The sequence below is a fragment of the Phyllobates terribilis genome, unplaced genomic scaffold, assembly GCF_046119375.1.
Source record: "Phyllobates terribilis strain yellow unplaced genomic scaffold, ASM4611937v1 Scaffold_3__8_contigs__length_932513732, whole genome shotgun sequence".
Classification (NCBI taxonomy): Eukaryota; Metazoa; Chordata; class Amphibia; order Anura; family Dendrobatidae; genus Phyllobates; species Phyllobates terribilis.
In genome coordinates this window covers 6318610-6345593 of record NW_027362763.1, presented here as the reverse complement: position 1 = coordinate 6345593, position 26984 = coordinate 6318610, and the positions used below count along the sequence as shown (strand labels likewise).

At 46.3% G+C, this 26984-nt stretch overlaps 1 long non-coding RNA gene across 1 annotated transcript; it reads right to left on the bottom strand.

The window, feature by feature from the left end:
* Nucleotides 1-2319: 2319 nt before the first annotated feature.
* On the bottom strand, nucleotides 2320-14192 carry LOC141257889 (uncharacterized). Its single transcript, XR_012318113.1, has 3 exons — nucleotides 14042-14192; nucleotides 10982-11131; nucleotides 2320-2462 (listed from the first exon to the last, which is right to left on the bottom strand). It is a non-coding gene; the product is annotated as an uncharacterized lncRNA (long non-coding RNA).
* Nucleotides 14193-26984: the final 12792 nt, after the last annotated feature.

Below are 26984 nucleotides of genomic sequence, written 5' to 3'. Positions count from 1 at the left end.
CACACATGGTTGTTATGAGGCAGATATAATCCACACATGGTCGTTATGAGGCAGATATAATCCACACATGGTTGTTATGAGGCAGATATAATCCGCACATGGTCGTTATGAGGCATATATAATCCGCACATGGTCGTTATGAGGCAGATATAATCCACACATGGTCGTTATGAGGCATATATTATCCGCACATGGTTGTTATGAGGCAGATATAATCCACACATGGTCGTTATGAGGCAGATATTATCCGCACATGGTTGTTATGAGGCAGATATAATCCACACATGGTCGTTATGAGGCAGATTTAATCCATACATCGTCGTTATGAGGCAGATATAATCCACACATGGTCGTTTTGAGGCAGATATAATCCGCACATGGTCGTTATGAGGCAGATATAATCCACACATGGTCGTTATGAGGCAGATATAATCCACACATGGTTGTTATGAGGCAGATATAATCCACACATGGTCGTTATGAGGCAGATATAAACCACACATGGTCGTTATGAGGCAGATATAATCCGCACATGGTCGTTATGAGGCAGATATAATCCGCACATGGTCGTTATGAGGCAGATATAATCCGCACATGGTCGTTATGAGGCAGATATAATCCACACATGGTCGTTATGAGGCAGATATAATCCGCACATGGTCGTTATGAGGCAGATATAATCCACACATGGTCGTTATGAGGCAGATATAATCCGCACATGGTGGTTATGAGGCAGATATTATCCACACATGGTGGTTATGAGGCAGATATAAACCACACATGGTCGTTATGAGGCAGATATAATCCACACATGGTCGTTATGAGGCAGATATAAACCACACATGGTCGTTATGAGGCAGATATAATCCGCACATGGTCGTTATGAGGCAGATATAATCCACACATGGTCGTTATGAGGCAGATATAATCCACACATGGTCGTTATGATGCAGATATAATCCACACATTGTCGTTATGAGGCAGATATAATCCGCACATGGTGGTTATGAGGCAGATATAATCCACACATGGTCGTTATGAGGCAGATATAATCCGCACCTTACCTGCATGGGGCTTCCATTCTGTGAACATTATTAGGGTTTGTAGACCATGTATGGTGGAAACCAGAGTCCTTGGTGGTGCATGTTATGGGTCTATAGATGCCCAGGCCATTAGGGTATGTGCAGACGATCAGTAAACGCTGAGGATTGGATGCAGCAGTCTTGCGTTGCGTGCAATCCGCAGCGGCCAGATGTTACAGCATAGTGGATGGGATTTATACAAATCCCATGCCCACTATGCGTTCCCGTGCTCCTGCGGCTTACCCGCGGAGACGGACATGCAGCGCATCTTCACAGACTGCAGCATGTCTATTTCTCTTGCGGAGACTAACGTCTCTACCAGTGCAATGTATAAGATGCGGTGAAGTTGCATGTGTTCAATGAACACATGCGGCTTCACCTGCGTGCAGCTCTTTGAACGCGGCATCAAGTAGGCTGTGTTCAAAGCGCTACCATTCCTGACGGGGTGCACATAGCCTTATAGTGCCTGCTTCTGGCTTCAGAGAGGCCATTAGTCGGAGGTAGTAATCAAGATTTTAGGTCCTCCTGGAGAACGCTTCTCATACATTTCTCAATATTGGGAATGTGCAGATGTGAAACATTAATCCAAGTGACAATTCCCACACGTGGTCGATGAGATTATAACTGACGATGAGGAATACATGGAGGGCCTTTTAAATTAAGCAAAAAGATATGCAGGACCATAGGTCAACATCACAATTTGTAGATGCCACACCAGAGCCTTCCACCCTTCTCCTACTTATAGGCATCTTTGGCTCCTCTCCCAGTTAGTAGGACCAGGTCTTGTGTCCATCGTGCCGCAATGCTGATGTCTGGCTGAACTTACTGATCAGAAGCGGAGCTGGGATGGCAGATGGCAGGGAGGATGTTCTCAGGGCTCTGGTCTGGCCGCCATGCACTATCGATGTGGTCAATGATCCAGGGTCCTGCCAATCCTTTTGCTTAACTCTACCTCTAACCCACAGGTGCGACTCCTCGGAGAGGCTCCTGACTTACAGATGGTGCTCCGGACCTCAGGAGAGAGGCAGATTCCCACAGTTACTAAACTACTACGAAGGTCAGATCCATCAGCCATTTTCAGAAGACCCTCCTGAAGTTCATACTCATAGACTCTGGTGAAAGAATAGGGACTTCATTGTGGCACCACCTCATCATCGGGTATCTTCAGGTCATCACTATATAACTTACAATAGGAAACCATAGAAGCAGCAGACGCACAAGAACCAGACGAAAGGCCTGCAGCAATCACAGAACTTTATTCATTTCACTACTAGATTAATGACATCCAGATTAATAATTGTATAATCCTCCGTCAGCAGAAAAACGAGAGATAAAAATGCAGGGATTAGCGACCCACGAGATCCAGAGATGCCAACACATCTGTTGAAAGAAATGTAAGTTATCTGTTAGTTTACACACAAAATTGTCACATTCCTCTCCTGAAACACTCTGTACTGCTGGGACACACTGTCCCTTAAACTAACAGTATGTAATATCCATACATCTCTGTCCTAATCTCCTAATACCTCCTCACACATAATCTCCAGTATATAACATGTCCTCTCCATACATCTCTGCTCTAATCTCCTGATACCTCCTCACACATAATCTCCAGTATATAACATGTCCTCTCCATACATCTATGCTCTAATCCCCTGATACCTCACCACACATAATCTCTAGTATATAACATGTCCTCTCCATACATCTCTGCTCTAATCTCCTGATACCTCCTCACACATAATCTCCAGTATATAACCTGTCCTCTCCATACATCTCTGCCCTAATCTCATGATACCACCTCACACATAATCTCCAGTATATAACCTGTCCTCTCCATACATCTCTGTCCTAATCTCCTGATACCTCCCCACACATAATCTCCAGTATATAACCTGTCCTCTCCATACATCTCTGCCCTAATCTCATGATACCACCTCACACATAATCTCCAGTATATAACCTGTCCTCTCCATACATCTTTGCCCTAATCTCCTGATAACTCCCCACACATAATCTCCAGTACATAACCTGTCCTCTCCATACATCTCTGCATTAATTTCCTAATACCTCCTCACACATAATCTCCAGTATATAACCTGTCCTCTCCATACATCTCTATTCTAATCTCCTGATACCTCCCCACACATAATCTCCAGTATATATCCCGTCCTCTCCATACATCTCTGCCCTAATCTCCTAATACCTCCCCACACATAATCACCAGTATATAACCCGTCCTCTTCATACATCTGTATCCTAATCTCCTGATACCTCCTCACACATAGTCTCCAGTATATAACCTGTCCTCTCCATACATCTCTATCCTAATCTCCTGATACCTCCTCACACATAATCTCGAGTATATAACTTGTCCTCTCCATACATCTCTGCCCTAATCTCCTGATACATCCTCACACATAATCTCCAGTATATAACTTGTCCTCTCCATACATCTCTGCCCTAATCTCCTGATACCTCATCACACATAATCTCCAGTATATAACCTGTCCTCTCTATACATCTCTGCCCTATTCTCCTGATACATCCTCACACATAATCTCCAGTATATAACCTGTCCTCTCCATACATCTCTGCCCTAATCTCCTGATACCTGACCACACATAATCTCCAGTATATAACCTGTACTCTCCATACATCTCTGCCCTAATCTCCTGATACCTGACCACACATAATCTCCAGTATATAACCTGTCCTCTCCATACATCTCTGCCCTAATCTCCTGATACCTGACCACACATAATCTCCAGTATATAACCTGTCCTCTCCATACATCTCTGCCCTAATCTCCTGATACCTCCTCACACATAATCTCCAGTATATAACCTGTCCTCTCCATACATCTCTGCCCTAATCTCCTGATACCTGATCACACATAATCTCCAGTATATAACCTGTCCTCTCCATACATCTCTGCCCTAATCTCCTGATACCTCCTCACACATAATCTCCAGTATATAACCTGTCCTCTCCATACATCTCTGCCCTAATCTCCTGATACCTCCCCACACATAATCTCCAGTATATAACCTGTCCTCTCCATACATCTCTGTCCTAATCTCCTGATACCTCCTCACACATAATCTCCAGTATATAACCTGTCCTCTCCATACATCTCTGCCCTAATCTCCTGATACCTGACCACACATAATCTCCAGTATATAACCTGTCCTCTCCATACATCTCGGTCCTAATCTCCTGATACCTCCTCACACATAATCTCCAGTATATAACCTGTCCTCTCCATACATCTCTGCCCTAATCTCCTGATACCTCCTCACACATAATCTCCAGTATATAACCTGTCCTCTCCATACATCTCTGCCCTAATCTCCTGATACCTCGCCACACATAATCTCCAGTATATAACCTGTCCTCTCCATATATCTCTGCCCTATTCTCCTGATACATCCTCACACATAATCACCAGTATATAACCTGTCCTCTCCATACATCTCTGCCCTAATCTCCTGATACCTGACCACACATAATCTCCAGTATATAACCTGTACTCTCCATACATCTCTGCCCTAATCTCCTGATACCTGACCACACATAATCTCCAGTATATAACCTGTCCTCTCCATACATCTCTGCCCTAATCTCCTGATACCTCTTCACACATAATCTCCAGTATATAACCTGTCCTCTCCATACATCTCTGCTCTAATCTCCTGATACCTCCTCACACATAATCTCCAGTATATAACCTGTCCTCTCCATACATCTCTGCTCTAATCTCCTGATACCTCCTCACACATAATCTCCAGTATATAACCTGTCCTCTCCATACATCTCTGCCCTAATCTCCTGATACCTCCTCACACATAATCTCCAGTATATAACCTGTCCTCTCCATACATCTCTGCCCTAATCTCCTGATACCTGACCACACATAATCTCCAGTATATAACCTGTCCTCTCCATACATCTCTGCCCTAATCTCCTGATACCTCCTCACACATAATCTCCAGTATATAACCTGTCCTCTCCATACATCTCTGCCCTAATCTCCTGATACCTCCCCACACATAATCTCCAGTATATAACCTGTCCTCTCCATATATCTCTGCCCTATTCTCCTGATACATCCTCACACATAATCACCAGTATATAACCTGTCCTCTCCATACATCTCTGCCCTAATCTCCTGATACCTGACCACACATAATCTCCAGTATATAACCTGTACTCTCCATACATCTCTGCCCTAATCTCCTGATACCTGACCACACATAATCTCCAGTATATAACCTGTCCTCTCCATACATCTCTGCCCTAATCTCCTGATACCTCTTCACACATAATCTCCAGTATATAACCTGTCCTCTCCATACATCTCTGCTCTAATCTCCTGATACCTCCTCACACATAATCTCCAGTATATAACCTGTCCTCTCCATACATCTCTGCTCTAATCTCCTGATACCTCCTCACACATAATCTCCAGTATATAACCTGTCCTCTCCATACATCTCTGCCCTAATCTCCTGATACCTCCTCACACATAATCTCCAGTATATAACCTGTCCTCTCCATACATCTCTGCCCTAATCTCCTGATACCTGACCACACATAATCTCCAGTATATAACCTGTCCTCTCCATACATCTCTGTCCTAATCTCCTGATACCTCCCCACACATAATCTCCAGTATATAACCTGTCCTCTCCATACATCTCTGCCCTAATCTCCTGATACCTGACCACACATAATCTCCAGTATATAACCTGTCCTCTCCATACATCTCTGCCCTAATCTCCTGATACCTCTTCACACATAATCTCCAGTATATAACCTGTCCTCTCCATACATCTCTGCTCTAATCTCCTGATACCTCCTCACACATAATCTCCAGTATATAACCTGTCCTCTCCATACATCTCTGCTCTAATCTCCTGATACCTCCTCACACATAATCTCCAGTATATAACCTGTCCTCTCCATACATCTCTGCCCTAATCTCCTGATACCTCCTCACACATAATCTCCAGTATATAACCTGTCCTCTCCATACATCTCTGCCCTAATCTCCTGATACCTGACCACACATAATCTCCAGTATATAACCTGTCCTCTCCATACATCTCTGCCCTAATCTCCTGATACCTCCTCACACATAATCTCCAGTATATAACCTGTCCTCTCCATACATCTCTGCCCTAATCTCCTGATACCTGACCACACATAATCTCCAGTATATAACCTGTCCTCTCCATACATCTCTGCCCTAATCTCCTGATACCTCCTCACACATAATCTCCAGTATATAACCTGTCCTCTCCATACATCTCTGCCCTAATCTCCTGATACCTCCCCACACATAATCTCCAGTATATAACCTGTCCTCTCCATACATCTCTGTCCTAATCTCCTGATACCTCCTCACACATAATCTCCAGTATATAACCTGTCCTCTCCATACATCTCTGCCCTAATCTCCTGATACCTGACCACACATAATCTCCAGTATATAACCTGTCCTCTCCATACATCTCTGCCCTAATCTCCTGATACCTCCTCACACATAATCTCCAGTATATAACCTGTCCTCTCCATACATCTCTGCCCTAATCTCCTGATACCTGACCACACATAATCTCCAGTATATAACCTGTCCTCTCCATACATCTCTGCCCTAATCTCCTGATACCTCCCCACACATAATCTCCAGTATATAGCCTGTCCTCTCCATACATCTCGGTCCTAATCTCCTGATACCTCCTCACACATAATCTCCAGTATATAACCTGTCCTCTCCATACATCTCTGCCCTAATCTCCTGATACCTCCTCACACATAATCTCCAGTATATAACCTGTCCTCTCCATACATCTCTGCCCTAATCTCCTGATACCTCCCCACACATAATCTCCAGTATATAACCTGTCCTCTCCATATATCTCTGCCCTATTCTCCTGATACATCCTCACACATAATCACCAGTATATAACCTGTCCTCTCCATACATCTCTGCCCTAATCTCCTGATACCTGACCACACATAATCTCCAGTATATAACCTGTACTCTCCATACATCTCTGCCCTAATCTCCTGATACCTGACCACACATAATCTCCAGTATATAACCTGTCCTCTCCATACATCTCTGCCCTAATCTCCTGATACCTCTTCACACATAATCTCCAGTATATAACCTGTCCTCTCCATACATCTCTGCTCTAATCTCCTGATACCTCCTCACACATAATCTCCAGTATATAACCTGTCCTCTCCATACATCTCTGCTCTAATCTCCTGATACCTCCTCACACATAATCTCCAGTATATAACCTGTCCTCTCCATACATCTCTGCCCTAATCTCCTGATACCTCCTCACACATAATCTCCAGTATATAACCTGTCCTCTCCATACATCTCTGCCCTAATCTCCTGATACCTGACCACACATAATCTCCAGTATATAACCTGTCCTCTCCATACATCTCTGCCCTAATCTCCTGATACCTCCCCACACATAATCTCCAGTATATAACCTGTCCTCTCCATACATCTCTGTCCTAATCTCCTGATACCTCCCCACACATAATCTCCAGTATATAACCTGTCCTCTCCATACATCTCTGCCCTAATCTCCTGATACCTCCCCACACATAATCTCCAGTATATAACCTGTCCTCTCCATACATCTCTGCCCTAATCTCCTGATACCTCCCCACACATAATCTCCAGTATACAGTCATATGAAAAAGTTTGGGCACCCCTATTAATCTTAAGCTTAATGTTTTATAAAAATTGGTGTTTTTGCAATAGCTATTTCAGTTTGATATATGTAATAACTGATGGACACAGTAATGTTTCTGCCTTGAAATGAGGTTTATTGTGCTAACAGAAAATGTGCAATCTGCATTCAAACAAAATTTGACCTGTGCATAAGTATGGGCACCCTTATCATTTTCTTGTTTTAAATACTCCTGCCTACTTTTTACTGACTTACTAAAGCACTTTTTTTGGTTTTGTAACCTCATTGAGCTTTGAACTTTATAGCCAGGTGTTTGCAATCATGACAAAAGCTACTTAAAGTGGCCACTTGCAAGTTGTTCTCCTGTTTGAATCTCCTCTGAAGAGTGGCATCATGGGCTCCTCAAAACAACTGTCAAATGATCTGAAAACAAAGATTATTCAACATAGTTGTTCAGGGGAAGGATACAAAAAGCTGTCTCAGAGATTTAACCTGTCAGTTTCCACTGTGAGGAACATAGTAAGGAAATGGAAGAACACAGGGACAGTTCTTGTTAAGGCCAGAAGTGTCAGGACAAGAAAAACATCAGAAAGGCAGAGAAGAAGAATGGTGAGATCAGTCAAGGACAATCCTCAGACCACCTCCAGAGAGCTGCAGCATCAACTTGCTGCAGATGGTGTCACTGTGCATCGGTCAACTATACAACGCACTTTGCACAAGGAGAAGCTGTATGGGAGAGTGATGCGAAAGAAGCCGTTTCTGCAAGTACGCACAAACAGAGTCGGCTGAGGTATGCAAAAGCACATTTGAAGAAGCCTATTTCTTTTTGGAAGAAGGTCCTGTGGACTGATGAAACCAAGATTGAGTTGTTTGGTCATACAAAAAGGCGTTATGCATGGTGGCAAAAAAACACAGCATTCCAAGAAAAACACTTGCTACCCACAGTAAAATTTGGTGGAGGTTCCATCATGCTTTGGGGCTGTGTGGTCAATGCCGGCACTGGGAATCTTGTTAAAGTTGAGGGACGCATGGATTCCACTCAGTATCAGCAGATTCTTGGCAATAGTGTTCAAGAATCAGTGATAAAGTTGAAGTTACGCAGTGGATGGATCTTTCAGCAAGACAATGATCCAAAACACCGCTCCAAATCTACTCAGGCATTCATGCAGAGGAACAACTACAATGTTCTGGAATGGCCATCCCAGTCCCCAGACCTGAATATCATTGAACATCTGTGGGATCATTTGAAGAGGCTGTCCATGCTCGGCGACCATCAAACTTAACTGAACTGGAATTGTTTTGTAAAGAGGAATGGTCAAAAATACCTTCATCCAGGATCCAGGAACTCATTAAAAGCTACAGGAAGCGACTAGAGGCAAAAGGAGGATCTACTAAATATTAATGTCACTTTTCTGGTGAGGGGCCCATACTTATGCACCTGTCAAATTTTGTTTGAATGCAGATTGCACATTTTCTGTTAGCACAATAAACCTCATTTCAAGGCAGAAACATTACTGTGTCCAACAGTTATTACATAGATCAAACTGAAATAGCTGTTGCAAAAACACCAATTTTTATAAAACATTAAGCTTAAGATTAATAGGGGTGCCCAAACTTTTTCATATGACTGTATAACCTGTCCTCTCCATACATCTCTGTCCTAATCTCCTGATACCTCCCCACACATAATCTCCAGTATATAACCTGTCCTCTCCATACATCTCTGTCCTAATCTCCTGATACCTCCTCACACATAATCTCCAGTATATAACCTGTCCTCTCCATACATCTCTGCCCTAATCTCCTGATACCTCCCCACACATAATCTCCAGTATATAACCTGTCCTCTCCATACATCTCTGCCCTAATCTCCTGATACCTCCCCACACATAATCTCCAGTATATAACCTGTGCTCTTCATACATCTCTGTCCTAATCTCCTGATACCTCCTCACACATAATCTCCAGTATATAACCTGTTCTCTCCATACATCTCTGCCCTAATCTCCTGATACCTCCTCACACATAATCTCCAGTATATAACCTGTCCTCTCCATACATCTCTGCCCTAATCTCCTGATACCTCCCCACACATAATCTCCAGTATATAACCTGTCCTCTCCATACATCTCTGCCCTAATCTCCTGATACCTCCTCACACATAATCTCCAGTATATAACCTGTCCTCTCCATACATCTCTGCCCTAATCTCCTGATACCTCCTCACACATAATCTCCAGTATATAACCTGTCCTCTCCATACATCTCTGCCCTAATCTCCTGATACCTCCTCACACATAATCTCCAGTATATAACCTGTCCTCTCCATACATCTCTGCCCTAATCTCCTGATACCTCCCCACACATAATCTCCAGTATATAACCTGTCCTCTCCATACATCTCTGCCCTAATCTCCTGATACCTCCTCACACATAATCTCCAGTATATAACCTGTCCTCTCCATACATCTCTGCCCTAATCTCCTGATACCTCCTCACACATAATCTCCAGTATATAACCTGTCCTCTCCATACATCTCTGCCCTAATCTCCTGATACCTGACCACACATAATCTCCAGTATATAACCTGTCCTCTCCATACATCTCTGCCCTAATCTCCTGATACCTCCCCACACATAATCTCCAGTATATAACCTGTCCTCTCCATACATCTCTGTCCTAATCTCCTGATACCTCCTCACACATAATCTCCAGTATATAACCTGTCCTCTCCATACATCTCTGCCCTAATCTCCTGATACCTCCCCACACATAATCTCCAGTATATAACCTGTCCTCTCCATACATCTCTGACCTAATCTCCTGATACCTCCCCACACATAATCTCCAGTATATAACCTGTCCTCTCCATACATCTCTGCCCTAATCTCCTGATACCTGACCACACATAATCTCCAGTATATAACATGTCCTCTCCATACATCTCTGTCCTAATCTCCTGATACCTCACCACACATAATCTCCAGTATATAACCTGTCCTCTCCATACATCTCTGCCCTGATCTCCGCACCCTGGCCCATTGATTACTGCTTTCGTCCTCTCTCTATTACACTAAAACTCTTTGTAATGTTGTTTTCGCCCTGGAGATAGGAGCGCAGTCTCCATTGATATCTGCTTCTCCTTCCTATAGTCGGTGGGTCGTCGTTGTTACCTTTAATGGGTATTAGACATTTCTTTTTACGTTCCCAGTTGCAACACAGCATGGGTCTGGTACAGTCATTGTCTTTGTTGCAGTCTTTTCGGCTCTCTTCAATTTCTTTAGAGGTTTCTGAGAAATCTACTGGGCACACGTACTTCTCAACTAAAAGAAAGAGAAAGAGAAATAATGGCATAATCTAAAGACAATGAAAGAATAATAATGAAGCGTTAGAGAAAAGTTTACGTCCCGGCGCTCAGACGTCCGTCCACTATGTGTCCCATAAACTGAAGCTGCTTCACTACTGAGTCTTCTGTGTTGGGTACAGATCCTCCTCCACATCAATGTCCACACACAACTTCCATTGTTATTTAGGTCTGGCCGGATGTAGATGGTGCTGTGCATGGTGCTGATGTTCTCCTGAATTCTTCCATTATGTCTATATTGTTAAATCTTACCTAATCCATAGTTTTCCTTCCTGGAAACCTCCCAAGTTGGCAGAGTGGAATTATTTCTCCCCCACTTGGTTGGCAGACTGGTTTTCTGAATCAATTGATTTATTGTAAATTCACTATTTCACTTAATATAATTGTGGAAGGAGACAATTAGTCTAAGAGTCCTATGATTCTCCACCACGGAGGCCTCCGGCAGGGACTCGAGTCGACTATCTGATGGCCAAGTCAACCCTTACGTTGTCCCAAGAAATAAACTTATAGTCGTGGCCAAAAGTTTTGAGTGTGTTCCGTGGTCTTGCTTTCAGGCTGTGTGCCCATTATGCATTTTTTAAGCTTTTCCGCAGCGGCAATTCCACTGCAGAAATGCTTAAAAAACGCTTGGTAGAAGGCCTGCCATGTTCCCCAATGATAATCCCCATGTGCTGTGCACATGCTGCCGAAATTTCCGCTGCGGATTATCATTGCAGAAAAATCCGCAGCACTACCAATTATTTTGCGGAAGCGCGGCGTTTTTGCCGCCGTTGACGTGCCTTGGAATGCATATCATCCGCATCACTGCATCTGTACATGTGGATAACATGCGTTTCAATGTGCAGGTGGTACCCGTGTTTGGAGAGGAGACTCTCCTCCGGACCTGGGTACCATAGAATCTGTAAAAAAAAATAGAATAAAGTAAAAAATAAATATTATATTTACCTCCTGATGGCCCCCGGTGTCCTTGTCTTGGCTTGCCGGCAGCTCGCGGTGGACTGAAGGACCTGCGCTGACGTCATTTAGTCATGTGACGGGTCACGCGACCGCTGACGTCGGCAGGTCCTTTAATCTACCACGAGCTGCCGGCAAGCCAAGACAAGGACACCGGGGGCCATCAGAAGGTAAGTATAGATTTATTTTTTTATTTTTTACCATTCTTTCGGTCACACTACATATGCCGGTTGCTGGTTGCATGGATTTATATAGTGTGACCAAGTTGTCAAGCACTTTCCAAGTGATGCTAAAATCGCTTGTCAACCCGCATGCGGAAAAGCAAAGTGAAGAACGCTTCACATCCGCATGTCCCTGGCAGGAAAACGCATGTACAATCCGCATGTACAATCCGCATGCACAATCCGCATGCACAATCCGCATGCCCAATCCACATGCACAATCAGCATGTACAATCCGCACGTACAATCTGCATGTACAATCCGCATGCACAATCCGCATGCACAATCAGCATGCACAATCCGCATGCACAATCCGCATGCACAATCCGCATGTACAATCCGCATGCACAATCCGCACGCGTTTTTTCTGCCAGGGAGATGCAGAAATGCTCAAAAAAAATCCGGAGCATTTCTGCATCGTGGGCACAAAGCCTCAGTCGGTTGTCTCTCTAGTTATTAATGAAGAATTATAATCATTCCATAATGCCTGACAAATCCATGAAGTTTCTGTGACACCTTAATATTCCCAGTGCTGCCCCTCATTTTCCAGGCTTCTGCCCCTTCCCCCGGCAGCTGGATATCACCCGGCTGTATCTCATCAGTTTCTGTTTTGCCGCTTTTTGACGGCAGGTTCTCAATGGGACTGAGATCTCTGGAGTTTATTGGTCTTGGACCCAATTATTTATTTATTTATTTTGCGCACTTATATAGCACCATTAAGTCCACATTATCAGCACTGTCCCCATTGGGGCTTACTATCAAGATTCCCCATCAGTCTTTGGAGTCTGGGAGAAAACCAGAGAACCTGGAGAAAACAGACGCAAACACAGGGAGAACATACAAACATCTTGAACCCAGGAGCCCAGCGCTGCAGTGCTAACCACTGAGCCACCGTGCCGCCTCATATATGTCAATGTTTTGTTCTTTGAGCCACTTAGTTCTCACTTATATCTTGTGACCTGGTCTCCATCATGGGAAAATGGTATGGTCACCACATTGTCCTGGACATTGGGAGTTGTGTTTGGAGGACGTTTACATCTCGTTCTTTATTCACAGCCACGTCATTAGGCTGAAATTATGGAAAGTGACAGGGAGGGAGCGTCATTTGTCAGCTGGAGCCGAGCTCAGTACGGAGGAGCTGCATCAACCATTCTATGCATTCCCCAAAATCCAGATTAGATTCGACATCTGGTGATTAGTTTGGAGTGACTGCTCCTTCAAGAGGTTTATGGATCATCTTGGGGCACTAGTGTCAAGTCTATTCCATATGTCTACCACCATATGTGTGAAACTCCTATCCTTTACCTGACAGTCAAAAAGGACCTGACGCTAAGCGTCAATGTGGTGGAGTGAAGGCTGAACAGTCATCCTGAGCTGAGACTTCTCACAGGTGAGGGTCTGTTACATATACTCCTTTACAGTTATTCTGACTCCCTTGCATATTAAGCTTATCTTAGGTTGCAGATGTCTTCAGTGACGAGCCAGGAATAAGCCTCTACCAGATGTCTCGCTATAACTAATGATACTAAACATAAGAAAACATGTTTGATGCTTCTTCCCTCCGACATCTGCTGTCAGGTCAGGATCCCCATACACAACAGATTGTAGCCCACGATATGCCCAATCATTAACACATCAGGGTATTTCCCATCACCGACGCCTCATCCACTCCTGACAGAGCGTCCTCCACTCACCTGAAGCTTGTAAATTCAAGCCAGTGCACACAGAGCCAAGTGTGACGACGACAAGGAAGAAGAATCCAGGAAACGCCTCCGTCTCCGATGATTACAACTGAAGCCGAGACGTGGCTGACTCCTAAATATATAGAGCCAGTGACACCCTGATCACACCCACACAGTCCTACTGACACCCCTATCACACCCACAAAGTTCTAGTAAAAAGTTAATCACACCCACACAGTCCTAGTGAAACCCCGATCACACACACACAGTCTTAGTGACACCTCAATCACACCCACACAGTCCTAGTGACACCCTGATCACACCCACACAGTCTTAGTGACACCCCAATCAAACCCATACAGTCCTAGTGACACCCCGATCACACCCACACAGTTCTAGTGACACCCCCGATCACACCCACACAGTCCTAATGACACACCGATCACACCCACACAGTTCTAGTAAAATCTTAATCACACCCACACAGTCCTAATGACACCGATCACACCCACACAGTCCTAATGATAAACCGATCACACCCACACAGTCCTAGTGACACCTCAATCATACCCACACAGTCCTAGTGACACCCTGATCAGACCCACACAGTCCTAGTGACACCCCGATCACACCAACACAGTTCTACTAAAATCTTAATCACACCCACACAGTCCTAATGACACAACGATCACACCCACACAGTCCTAGTGACACCATGATCACACCCATACAGTCTTAGTGACACCTCAATCACACCCACACAGTCCTACTGACACCCCGATCACACCCACACAGTACTAGTGACTCCCCCGATCACACCCACACAGTCCTAATGACACACCGATCACACCCACACAGTTCTAGTAAAATCTTAATCACAGCCACACAGTCCTAATGACACAATGATCACACCCACACAGTGCTAATGACACACTGATCACACCCACACAGTCCTAGTGACACCTCAATCACACCCACACAGTGGTAGTGACACCTCAATCACACCCACACAGTCCTAGTGACACCCCGATCACACCCACACAGCCCTAGTGACACCTCAATCACACCCACACAGTCCTAGTGACACCCCGATCACACCCACAGTCCTAGTGACACACCGATCACACCCACACAGTCCTAGTAAAACCTCGATCACACCCGCACAGTCCTAATGACACAACGCTCATACCCACACAGCATTGGAGACACCTCAATCACACCCACACAGTCCTAGTTACACCCCGATCACACCCACACAGTCAATGTGACACCTCAATCACACCCACACAGCCCTAGTGACACCCCAATCACACCCACACAGTCTTAGTGACACCCCGATCACACCCACACAGTCCTAGTGACACCCCAATAACACCCACACAGTCCTAGTGAAACTGGAATCACACCCACACAGTCCTAGTGACACCTCAATCACACCCACACAGTCCTAGTGACACCCCGATCACACCCACACAGTCCTAGTGACACCTCGATCACACCCACACAGTACTAGTGACACCCCGATCACACCCACAGTCCAAGTGACACCTCAATCACACCCACACAGTCCTAGTAAAACCTCGATCACAACCACACAGTCCTAATGACACACCGCTCATACCCACACAGTACTAGTGACATCTCAATCACACCCACAAAGTCCTAGTGACACTTGAATCACACCCACACAGTCCTAGTGACACCCCAATCACACCCACACAGTCCTAGTGACACCCTGACCACACCCACACAGTCCTAGTGACACCCCAATCACACCCACACAGTACTAGTGACACATTAATCACACTCACACAGCACTAGTGACACACCGATCAAACCCACACAGTCCTAGTGACACCTCAATCACACCCTTACAGTACTAGTGACATCCGGATCACACCCACACAGTCCTAATGAAACACTGCTCATACCCACACAGTACTAGTTACACCCTGATCACAACCACACAGTCCTAATGACACCTCGATCACACTCACACAGTCGTAGTGACACCCCGATCACACCCACATAGTGGTAATGACACCCCGATCATACCCACAAAGTCCTAATGACACCCCAATCAGACCCACACAGTCCTAGTGACACCCCGATTACACCCACAGTCCTAGTGACACCCCGATCACACCCACACAGTTCTAGTAAAACCTTAATCACACCCACACAGTCCTAATGGCACACCGCTCATACCCACACAGTACTAGTGACACCCCGATCATACGCACACAGTCCTAATGACACCCCGATCACACTCACACAGTCGTACTGACACCCCGATCACAACCACAAAGTCCTAATGACACCCCGATCATACCCACACAGTCCTAGTGACACCCCGATCACACCTACAGTCCTAGTGATAACCCGATCACAACTGCAGTTCTAGTGACACCCCGATCACACCTACATTCCTAGTGACACCCCAATCACACCCAAACAGTGAAACCCAGATCACACTCACACAGTCCTAGTAACACCCCGATCACACCCACACAGTCCTAGTAACATCCTGATTACAACTACAGTCCTAGTGACACCCCGATCACACCTACAGTACTAGTGACACCCCGATCGCACCCAAACAGTGAAACCCATATCACACTCACACAGTCCTAGTAACACCCCGATCACACCCACACAGTCCTAGTAACACCCCGATCACACCCACACAGTCCTAGTGACACCTCAATCACACCCACACAGTCCTAATGACACCCCAATCACACCCACACAGTCCTAGTGACACCCCAATCACACCCACACAGTCCTAGTAACACCCCGATCACACCCACACAGTCCTAGTGACACCCAAATCACACCCACACAGTCCTAATGACACCCCAATCACACTCACACAGTCCTAGTAACACCCCGATCACACCCACACAGTCCTATTAACATCCCGATCACACCCACACAGTCCTAGTGACACCCAAATCACACCCACACAGTCCTAATGACACCCCAATCACACCCACACAGTCCTAGTGACATGCCGATCACACCAACACAGTCATAGTGACACCCCGATCACACCTACAGTCGTAGTGACACCCCGATCATACACACAGATACAGTGACACCCCAATCACACTCACACAGTCCTAGTGACAAGCTGATCACACCCACACAGTCCTAGTGACACCCCGATCACACCCAAACAGTTCTACTAAAACCTTAATCACACCCACACAGTCCTAATGACACACCGATCACACCCACACAGTTCTAGTGACACCCTGATCACACCCACACACTGTTATTGACACCACAATCACACCCACACAGTCCTAGTGACACCCCAATCACACCCACACAGTTCTAGTGACACCCCGATCACAACCACACAGTCCTAATGACACACCAATCACACCCACACTGTCCTAGTGACACCTCAATCACACCCACACAGTACTAGCGACACCCCGATCACACCCACAGTCCTAGTGACACACCGATCACACCCACACAGTCCTAGTAAAACCTCGACCACACCCACAAAGTCCTATTGACACACCGCTCATACCCACACAGTATTGGTGACACCTCAATCACACCCACACAGTCCTAGTGACACCCCGATCACACCCACACAGTCCTAGTGACACCTCAATCACACCCACACAGTCCTAGTGACACCCCAATCACACCCACACAGTCCTAGTGACACCCCGATCACACCCACACAGTCCTAGTGACACCCCAATAACACCTGCACAGTCCTAGTGACACCTGGATTACACCCGCACAGTCCTAGTGACACCCGGATTACACCCGCACAGTCCTAGTGACACCTCAATCAAATCCACACAGCCTAGTGACACCCCCACACAGTCCTAATGACACCTCAATCACACCCACATAGTCCTAGTGACACCCCAATCACACCCACACAGTCCTAGTGACACCTCGATCACACTCACACAGTCCTAGTGACACCCAAATCAAACCCACACAGTCCTAGTGACACCTGAATCACACCCACACAGTCCTAGTGACACCTAAATCACACCCACACAGTCCTAGTGACACCCCAATCACATCCACACAGTCCTAGTGACACCCCAATCACACCCACACAGTCCTAGTGACACCCCGATCACACTCACGCAGCTCTAGAAAAACCTTAATCACACCCACACAGTCCTAATGGCACACCCATCACACCCACTCAGTCTTAGTGACACCTCAATCACACCTACACAGTCCTAGTGACACCCTAATCACACCGACACAGTCCTAGTGACACCCCGATCACACCCACACAGTTCTAGTAAAACCTTAATCACACCCACACAGTCCTAATGACACACCGATCACACCCACACAGTCCTAGTGACACCTCAATCACACCCACACAGTCCTAGTGACACCGAAATCACACCCACACAGTCCTAGTGACAACCCAAACACACCCACACAGTTCTAGTAAAACGTTACTGAAACCCACACAGTCTTAATGACACACCGATCACACCCACACAGTCCTAGTGACACCTCAATCACACCCACACATGCCTAGTGACACCCCGATCACACCCACACAGTTCTAGTAAAACCTTAATCATACCCACACAGTACTAATGACACACCGATCACACCCACACAGTCCTAGAGACACCCCAAACACACACACACAGACCTAGTGACACCCCAATCACACCCACACAGTCCTAGTGACACACTGATCACACCCACACAGTCCTAGTGACACCCCAATCACAACCACACAGTACTAGTGACACATCAATCTCACCCACAGCACTAGTGACACCCCGATCACACCCACACAGTCCTAGTGACACCTCAATCACACCCACACAGTACTAGTGACACCCGGATCACACCCACAGTTCTAGTGAAACACTGATCACACCCACACAGTCCCAGTAAAACCTCGATCACACCCACACAGTCCTAATGACACACCGCTCATACACACACAGACCTAATGACACCTCAATCACACACACACAGTCCTAGTGACACCCCGATCACACCCACACAGACCTGATGACACCCTAATCAGACCCACACAGTCCTAGTGACTCCCCAATCACACCCACAGTCCTAGTGACACCCCGATCACACCAACACAGTTCTAGTGACACCCCAATCACACCCACAGTCCTAGTGACACTCCGATCACACCCACAGTCCTAGTGACACACCGAGCACACCCACGCAGTATTGGTGACACCTCAATCACACCCACGCAGTCCTAGTGACACCCCGATCACACCCACACAGTCCTAGTGACACCTCAATCACACCCACACAGTCCTAGTGACACCCCAATGACACCCACATAGTCCTAGTAACACCCCGATCACACCGACACAGTCCTAGTGACACCCCAATAACACCCACACAGTCCTTGTGACACCTGAATCACACCCACACAGTCCTAGTGACCCCTCAATCACACCTGCACAGTCCTAGTGACACCTGGATCGCACCCACACAGTCCTAGTGACACCACAATCACACCCACACAGTCCTAGTGACACCCCAATCACACCCACACAGTCCAAGTAACACCCCGATCACACCCACACAGTCCTAGTGACACCCCAATAACACCCACACAGTCCTAGTGACACCTGAATCACACCCACAAAGTCCTAGTGACACTTCAATCACACCTGCACAGTCCTAGTGACACCTCAATCACATCCACACAGTCCTAGTGACAACTCAATCACACCCACATAGTCCTAGTGACACCACAATCACACCCAAACAGTCCTAGTGACACCTCGATCACACTCACACAGTCCTAGTAACACCCACATCAAACCCACACAATCCTAGTGACAACTGAATCACACCCACACAGTCCTAGTGACACCCGGATCACACCCACGCAGTCCTAGTGACACCTAAATCACACCCACACAGTCCTAGTGACACCCTAATCACACCCACACAGTCCTAGTGACACCCCGATCACACCCACACAGTCCTAGTGACACCCCAATAACATCCACACCGCCCTAGTGACACCTGAATCACACCCACACAGTCCTAGTGACACTTCAATCACACCTGCACAGTCCTAGTGACACCCGGATCACACCCACACAGTCCTAATGATACCTCAATCACACCTACATAGTCCTAGTGACACCCCAATCACATCCACAGTCCTAGTGACACCCCGATCACACCCACACAATTCTAGTAAACCTTAATCACACCCACACAGTCCTAATGACACACAGCTCATACCCACACAGTACTAGTGACACCACGATCACACCCACACAGTCCTAGTGACACCCCGATCACACCCACAGTCCTAGTGACACCCTGATCACACCCACACAGTTCAAGTAAAACCTTAATCACACCCACACAGTCCTAATGATACACCGCTCATACCCACACAGTGTTAGTGACACCCCGATCACACCCACACAGTCCTAGTGACACCCCGATCACACCCACACAGTTCTAGTAAAACCTTAATCACACCCACACAGTACTAATGACACACCGCTCATACCCACACAGTCCTAGTGACACCCCGATCACACCTACAGTCCTAGTGACACCCCGATCACAACTACAGTCCTAGTGACACCCCGATCACACCCAAACAGTGAAACCCAGATCACACTCACACAGTCCTAGTGACACCCCGCTGACTATCACACAGTCCTAGTAACACCCCGATCACACCCACACAGTCCTAGTAACACCCCGATCACACCCACACAGTCCTAGAGACACCCCAATCACACCCATACAGTCCTAATGACACCTCAATCACACCCACACAGTCCTAGAGACACCCCGATCACACCCATACAGTCATAGTGACATGCCGATCACACCAACACAGTCATAGTGACACCCCGATCATACACACAGTCCTAGTGACACCCCAGGACTCACTCCATTCTAGTGCCACTCGGTTCACAGCCGCACACTCCCAGTAACACTACTCTGAGAAGTACATTGTATCAAAGCTTTTATTAACAAACACATTTCCAATTTAGCAATGTGTTATTGTAGCGCTAAGAACATCCTGCTCTGCCCTGAAGCGACATTCCATCCTGAATGGCAGACCGCCACTAAACTCTTCAGTATTAGAATTGCAGCATCAAGAAAGAAAAGTTGTTTAAAAATGGAAACGTCAAGATGGAGACAAGGTACTATTCTGCAAATGGTGAGGTGAAAAGATGGAAACAGACTTTTCAAAATAAAGTCATGGCCGAAAATGTTGGCACCCTTGAATTCTTTCCAGAAAATAAAGTATTTCTCCCAGAAAATCATTACAATTCCACATGTTTTGTTATACTCATGTTTATTTCCCTTATGTGTATTGGAACAACACAAAAAAACTGAAAAAAGAAAAAAGACAAATTGGACATAATTTCACACAAAACCCCCAAAATGGGCTGGACAAAATTGTTGGTATCTTTCCAAAATTGTAGGTAAACAACTTTTTTTCAACCATGTGACACTCGTTCAGAATCACCTGTGGCAAGTAACAAGTGTGGGCAATACGAAAATCACACCTGAAACCAGATAAAAAGGGGAGTTGGCTGTATCTTTGCATTGTGTGTCTGTGTGTGCAACACTAAGCATGGAGAACATAAAGAGGAGAAGAGAACTATCTGAGGATTTGAGAACCAAAATTGTTGAACAATCTCAAGGTTACAAGTCCATCTACAGAGATATTGATGTTCCTTTATCCACGGTATGAAGCATAATCAAGAAGATTACAACCCATGGCACTGTAGCTAATCTCCCTGGACATGGACAACAGAGAAAAATTGATGAAAGCAGGATAGTTTGGATGGTGGATAAACAGCCTCAATCAAGTTCGAAAGAAGCTTAAGCTGTCCTGTAGACTCATGGTGCATGACTCTCAGCGCGATCTATTTGTCGACAGTTGAAAGAAATGAAACGCTATGGTGGGAGACACCCCAAGACTCAAAATCCTAGTGACAACCTGATCACAAACTTTTAGTCTTAGTGACACCTTGATCACATTCACAATGTGCTAGTGACACCCGATCACACCCACATAGTCCTAGTGACATGCCGATCACACCCACACATTCCTAGTGACACCCCAATCACACTCACACAGTCCTAGTGACAAGCTGATCACACCCACACAGTCCTAGTGACACCCCAATCACACCCAAACAGTTCTACTAAAACCTTAATCACACCCACACAGTCCTAATGACACACCGATCACACCCACACAGTCCTAGTGACACCTCAAAAACACCCACACAGTTCTAGTGACACCCTGATCACACCCACACACTGTTATTGACACCGCAATCACACCCACACAGTCCTAGTGACACCCCAATCACACCCACACAGTTCTAGTGACACCCCGATCACAACCACACAGTCCTAATGACACACCAATCACACCCACACAGTCCTAGTGACACCTCAATCACACCCACACAGTTCTAGTGACACCTCAATCACACCCACCCAGTCATAGTGACACCCCGATCACACCCACACTGTCCTAGTGACACCTCAATCACACCCACACAGTACTAGCGACACACCGATCACACCCACAGTCCTAGTGGCACACCGATCACACCCACACAGTCCTAGTAAAACCTCGACCACACCCACAAAGTCCTATTGACACACCGCTCATACCCACACAGTATTGGTGACACCTCAATCACACTCACACAGTCCTAGTGACACCCCGATCACACCCACACAGTCCTAGTGACACCTCAATCACACCCACACAGTCCTAGTGACACCCCAATCACACCCACACAGTCCTAGTGACACCCCGATCACACCCACACAGTCCTAGTGACACCCCAATAACACCTGCACAGTCCTAGTGACACCCGGATTACACCCGCACAGTCCTAGTGACACCCGGATTACACCCGCACAGTCCTAGTGACACCTCAATCAAATCCACACAGCCTAGTGACACCCCCACACAGTCCTAATGACACCTCAATCACACCCACATAGTCCTAGTGACACCCCAATCACACCCACACAGTCCTAGTGACACCTCGATCACACTCACACAGTCCTAGTGACACCCAAATCAAACCCACACAGTCCTAGTGACACCTGAATCACATCAACACAGTCCTAGTGACACCTAAATCACACCCACACAGTCCTAGTGACACCCCAATCACACCCACACAGTCCTAGTGACACCCCAATCACACCCACACAGTCCTAGTGACACCCCGATCACACTCACGCAGCTCTAGAAAAACCTTAATCACACCCACACAGTCCTAATGGCACACCCATCACACCCACTCAGTCTTAGTGACACCTCAATCACACCTACACAGTCCTAGTGACACCCTAATCACACCGACACAGTCCTAGTGACACCCCGATCACACCCACACAGTTCTAGTAAAACCTTAATCACACCCACACAGTCCTAATGACACACCGATCACACCCACACAGTCCTAGTGACACCTCAATCACACCCACACAGTCCTAGTGACACCGAAATCACACCCACACAGTCCTAGTGACACCCCAAACACACTCACACAGTTCTAGTAAAACGTTACTGAAACCCACACAGTCTTAATGACACACCGATCACACCCACACAGTCCTAGTGACACCTCAATCACACCCACACATGCCTAGTGACACCCCGATCACACCCACACAGTTCTAGTAAAACCTTAATCATACCCACACAGTACTAATGACACACCGATCACACCCACACAGTCCTAGAGACACCCCAAACACACACACACAGACCTAGTGACACCCCAATCACACCCACACAGTCCTAGTGACACACTGATCACACCCACACAGTCCTAGTGACACCCCAATCACACCCACACAGTACTAGTGACACATCAATCTCACCCACAGCACTAGTGACACCCCGATCACACCCACACAGTCCTAGTGACCCCTCAATCACACCTGCACAGTCCTAGTGACACCTGGATCACACCCACACAGTCCTAGTGACACCTCAATCACACCCACACAGTCCTAGTGACACCCCAATCACACCCACACAGTCCAAGTAACACCCCGATCACACCCACACAGTCCTAGTGACACCCCAATAACACCCACACAGTCCTAGTGACACCTGAATCACACCCACAAAGTCCTAGTGACACCTCAATCACACCTGCACAGTCCTAGTGACACCTCAATCACATCCACACAGTCCTAGTGACAACTTAATCACACCCACATAGTCCTAGTGACACCACAATCACACCCACACAATCCTAGTGACACCTCGATCACACTCACACAGTCCTAGTAACACCCAAATCAAACCCACACAATCCTAGTGACAACTGAATCACACCCACACAGTCCTAGTGACACCCGGATCACACCCACACAGTCCTAGTGACACCTAAATCACACCCACACAGTCCTAGTGACACCCTAATCACACCCACACAGTCCTAGTGACACCCCGATCACACCCACACAGTCCTAGTGACACCCCAATAACATCCACACCGCCCTAGTGACTCCTGAATCACACCCACACAGTCCTAGTGACACTTCAATCACACCTGCACAGTCCTAGTGACAAGCGGATCAAACCCACACAGTCCTAATGATACCTCAATCACACCTAAATAGTCCTAGTGACACCCCAATCACATCCACAGTCCTAGTGACACCCCGATCACACCCACACAATTCTAGTAAAACCTTAATCACACCCACACAGTCCTAATGACACACAGCTCATACCCACACAGTACTAGTGACACCACGATCACACCCACACAGTCCTAGTGACACCCCAATCACACCCACAGTCCTAGTGACACCCTGATCACACCCACACAGTTCTAGTAAAACCTTAATCACACCCACACAGTCCTAATGACACACCGCTCATACCTACACAGTATTAGTGACACCCCGATCACACCCACACAGTCCTAGTGACACCCCGATCACACCCACTCAGTTCTAGTAAAACCTTAATCACACCCACACAGTACTAATGACACACCGCTCATACCCACACAGTCCTAGTGACACCCCAATCACACCTACAGTCCTAGTGACACCCCGATCACAACTACAGTCCTAGTGACACCCCGATCACACCCAAACAGTGAAACCCAGATCACACTCACACAGTCCTAGTGACACCCCGCTGACTATCACACAGTCCTAGTAACACCCCGATCACACCCACACAGTCCTAGTAACACCCCGATCACACCCACACAGTCCTAGTGACACCCCAATCACACCCACAGTCCTAGTGACACCCTGATCACACCCACACAGTTCTAGTAAAACCTTAATCACACCCACACAGTCCTAATGACACACCGCTCATACCTACACAGTATTAGTGACACCCCGATCACACCCACACAGTCCTAGTGACACCCCGATCACACCCACACAGTTCTAGTAAAACCTTAATCACACCCACACAGTACTAATGACACACCGCTCATACCCACACAGTCCTAGTGACACCCCAATCACACCTACAGTCCTAGTGACACCCCGATCACAACTACAGTCCTAGTGACACCCCGATCACACCCAAACAGTGAAACCCAGATCACACTCACACAGTCCTAGTGACACCCCGCTGACTATCACACAGTCCTAGTAACACCCCGATCACACCCACACAGTCCTAGTAACACCCCGATCACACCCACACAGTCCTAGAGACACCCCAATCACACCCATACAGTCCTAATGACACCTCAATCACACCCACACAGTCCTAGAGACACCCCGATCACACCCATACAGTCATAGTGACATGCCGATCACACCAACACAGTCATAGTGACACCCCGATCATACACACAGTCCTAGTGACACCCCAGGACTCACTCCATTCTAGTGCCACTCGGTTCACAGCCGCACACTCCCAGTAACACTACTCTGAGAAGTACATTGTATCAAAGATTTTATTAACAAACACATTTCCAATTTAGCAATGTGTTATTGTAGCGCTAAGAACATCCTGCTCTGCCCTGAAGCGACATTCCATCCTGAATGGCAGACCGCCACTAAACTCTTCAGTATTAGAATTGCAGCATCAAGAAAGAAAAGTTGTTTAAAAATGGAAACATCAAGATGGAGACAAGGTACTATTCTGCAAATGGTGAGGTGAAAAGATCGAAACAGACTTTTCAAAATACAGTCATGGCCGAAAATGTTGGCACCCTTGAATTCTTTCCAGAAAATAAAGTATTTCTCCCAGAAAATCATTACAATTCCACATGTTTTGTTATACTCATGTTTATTTCCCTTATGTGTATTGGAACAACACAAAAAAACTGAAAAAAGAAAAAAGACAAATTGGACATAATTTCACACAAAACCCCCAAAATGGGCTGGACAAAATTGTTGGTATCTTTCCAAAATTGTAGGTAAACAACTTTTTTTCAACCATGTGACACTCGTTCAGAATCACCTGTGGCAAGTAACAAGTGTGGGCAATACGAAAATCACACCTGAAACCAGATAAAAAGGGGAGTTGGCTGTATCTTTGCATTGTGTGTCTGTGTGTGCAACACTAAGCATGGAGAACATAAAGAGGAGAAGAGAACTATCTGAGGATTTGAGAACCAAAATTGTTGAACAATCTCAAGGTTACAAGTCCATCTACAGAGATATTGATGTTCCTTTATCCACGGTATGAAGCATAATCAAGAAGTTTACAACCCATGGCACTGTAGCTAATCTCCCTGGACATGGACAACAGAGAAAAATTGATGAAAGCAGGATAGTTTGGATGGTGGATAAACAGCCTCAATCAAGTTCGAAAGAAGCTTAAGCTGTCCTGTAGACTCAGGGTGCATGACTCTCAGCGCGATCTATTTGTCGACAGTTGAAAGAAATGAAACGCTATGGTGGGAGACACCCCAAGACTCATAATCCTATTGACACCCTGATC